Source organism: Quercus lobata, chromosome 2, assembly GCF_001633185.2.
Source record: "Quercus lobata isolate SW786 chromosome 2, ValleyOak3.0 Primary Assembly, whole genome shotgun sequence".
In the NCBI taxonomy this organism is placed as follows: domain Eukaryota; kingdom Viridiplantae; phylum Streptophyta; class Magnoliopsida; order Fagales; family Fagaceae; genus Quercus; species Quercus lobata.
The window spans coordinates 23,909,598-23,913,477 of NC_044905.1; positions in this window are offsets into that span (position 1 = coordinate 23,909,598).

Genomic DNA, 3,880 nt, shown 5'->3' on the forward strand with positions numbered 1-3,880 from the left:
TATATATATATATATATATATATAATTTTTTTTTTTTTCAAGTCAGGGGTTCATTTGAACCCCCTGAGATGTATGTGCAGCCGCCCCCTCAGAGCTACTAATATTGAATTCTCATGCTTCTTTACCCTTTTCTTGAGAGGTTTAGATTTCTGTCATAGAAGATAATCTTCCGACAGTCATCAAGGTTGCATAGATGTATGTACAAATTGAAACGATATAATACCCACCACTGTGCCTAGTTGTTATTAGCATTTTTTATTTTATTCTCTAGTTATATTTTGCAGGTATGGATATTATCAACGAATTATATGCGCTTGCATATATATGGTCTGATTTTGACAGAGTATCAGAATACCCTTATCTCTGGTACATCCATTTTCAGGAATTGAGCATGTGTTCTTAGTGTAGTACTGTAGTTTAACAGAAACCGCTCATCTCAAAGTGTTTTGGAAACCCTACCACTAGTACATTGTCAATGAAATTAAATTGACCATCAATATATAGGTGGGTATCATCATTACGGTAATTAATCTTCAATCATTATCTCTAGGGCTTTATCAGCTGTTAATGGACTTCAAGGTAAGGTTATTAGGTATCTTCCTTGAATTTTATCAAACATGGCCCCAATACATGAAAATTTAACCTAGCATCTCTTTTGTATCCTTGTAGAAAACTAAGGTGATGGCCTAAGGCTCGCGAATGAAAGAAGGGGCGCTATTAATTAATAAAATATATTATATTTATCGGGCTTGCATAATGTACATTTTATTGAAAACCCCTTCCACTTAGAAAAAATAAGTTAAGACCTCTTTATTGACCAATAAAATGCATTGTCTATTAAAATCATAAAAAGACAAAATTAAGGATAGTCTCCAAAATAAAGAAAGTGAATAAACATTTTCTACTTTTCCCTTTAAAAAAAATTAATTATTTTTCAAAAGTTGAATACTTTTCCTCTTTTTCAATTAGCATGACTCATTGTCAAAAAGAAGAAGTGTATGAGTTATCACATCACCTATTCACCATCATTTTAGCATAGCCTCCCACGTGACATTTAGTATTTTACTTTTATTTTTTGTAATATAACTTAATACACTTTTTTTTGGGGGTAAACATAACTTAATACACTTAATACTTAATAGTGTAGTAACTACCGCACATCTTTGGTGTGTTGGTTACTCTATAAGTATAAATGCTTGTGAGAGTGTGGAGCCAAGGGTCAGGGTTCAAGTCTACAAGAGGGAGCTTCACACACATATATACTTAGATTAGGCTAGAATAAAATTTCTATCTTATAAAAAAATAAAACTTAATAGTGAAGTAAACAAAATCAATTCAAAAAACTTAATGTCTTAAAAGTACAAAAGGCACACCTTTTTTTTTTTGCCAAGCATGTCCTTTAACTTGTAGTTGATAAATTTTATTTGTGCAACTTAGAGTATAAAGTGCATCATACTATTAGGTAAAGATGCAATTGTGTTTTTGATAAAGTAGGTTCTATTTTCTATACTTTAAAATTTATTTTATTCTAGTTAAATTTTAATTTTCTATCATAGAATCATTTATTCTTAATTTTTTTAATATAAGTGTCTACAAAAAAAAAAAAAAAACTATTGGGATATAAAAAAATTGAAAAAAAGAAAAAGAAAAACTACTTAATCTCAAAAAATATCTTTTGGATAAATATTTGCTAGTAATAGAAAAAGCATTACAGAAATTTTATCAAAATTAATATTGATAAAATCCTATTTAAGTGAATTAGCCATATTATCAATTAATAATAAAATGTCAATAGAATTTAAATAAAAAAATTAATTAATAATTTTGCATTTCAAAACACAAAATATATATATTTTTTAAGTGAAAAAAAAAAATTTAATATCAAGAGTTGTGGTCAAATCTTGTATCTAGATAGAAACATAGATTTGAGAGTATCTAGACCTACCACATACAAAAGCATGAGAGAGTGAAATATTATGGGGCTGTTTGGTAGACATGTTTAAACACATGTTTTCAGTTTTTAAATAATATTATACGTATTTCCACATATTTTTTTACCCACACGTATTTCCACACATATTTTCAAACAACAAAACACATGTTTTCAAACATATGTACCAAACACCTCCTATGTATTTGGACTTTCCCTTTCAAAATGGATGGTGTACTATGATTTTAGAACTCGTAAAAATAGCCTAAGAATTCATAGAATCAACCACCCTATACCAAAAAAAAATTATGAAATACTCCAAAAGAATAATAAATATGTAGTATGTAGATATAACCTATACATTCACAAGTCACAAGTAACAACAGAGAACAAAACACCTTACACCCTAGTTTTTTTTTTTTTTTTTTCCTGATTAAATTCTCAATCTCACATTCCAAACCATTAGAAAACCCGAAATAGTTATTCATCAACCAATCACATCCCCTCCATAGAGTGGCAACCAATTTCAAGCCCCAGGAACTAAAACCCCTAAATGGATCGGACTTCCGAACTTGACTACCTAAAACCCATCAAATCTCCTATAGTACCTTCGAATCCTAAGAAAGCCACATGCCCAACTCCATCGGCCCATTTGTAAATAAATATAACCAACACATTAATAAAAATTATACCCAATTCTTAAAGCCCAATCTAAGTTATTTTATAGAAAAAATCTAGAGCCCAATATTCCCAAATCCATCTCTCATTCTAAAATGTTTAGCCTAAGCCTGATCCAAACATCCAAGCATAAGTCTAAATATCAGGTATGAGTCAGGTAACCCACTAACCTGTACATAATCCAAAAATAGGCCCAAAATATTACCTAAACCCGAACCCAAAACAAAGGCCCAAATGTAAGATTCCAATAACCATAAGCTTTGTACAAATTGTAACAATTACCCCTAAAGTTTATGAACACTACCAAATTGACCTAAACACTTCCAAAATTACATAAAGCCCCCCACATCCTTTTCATTTAAAGATTGATCCTAGATTGTATCAAAATGGCAAAATACCTCGTGACTAAAATATCATGTTCAAAAAAAAAAAAAAAAAAAGACTAAAATATCTCCAAACCCACCGAAGTTAGAGTTACCTAATTATCAAAATTGCCAAATTGCCCTAGAATTCTCAAAATTATCCAAAATTACAAGATTGACCTAAATTAAGTCATAATACCATTAGAACTACTAAGGCTGCCAAATTAATCCTCAATTACATCAAACATAAATCCCCAAAACCATCAATGTTTTAATATTACTTCCCTAAACCTCCAAAAATATACCAAATTATCTCCCTTCCCCCCTCCCCTGTTAAAAAAAAAAAAAAAAAAAACAGATTGCAAGAATTACCAAATTAACTTCAACTATGAAAAACTTTCTAGATTATCCCTTAAACGTGATGAAAATTATCAAACTTTTCTTACACTCTACAAATTAGCAAAACACACTTGAACTCCTTTGAAATGACCAAAACACCTTAAAAATCTTAATCAGAGACCAACTCTTATTGCATTCCTTGATGCTCTTTACCATTTTTAATTAATTAGGGCGCCGTAGCCTATAGATGTTGGATGACTAAACCCAAGTGTGTACATGGCACATTTTTGGGCAAGCATCTTAATGACATACCACTTTGCATGAAGAAAGGGTAAATGACTTGACTATGGATACACTATCACTATGCAATATTTCTAGTTGGCGAAAATTCACCTTTTGTCCACATATTCAGAGGCTATTTCTATTTTTAGTTCTTTTGTTTTCATACATTTCATTTTAGTTCTTGAGAGTTTTTACACAACATTTAATTTTGGTCTTTATCATTATTTCATTTACGGAATGCTTACATGGCACCCTTAAAGATGATTGTGGCTAATTGAATAACTAAAAA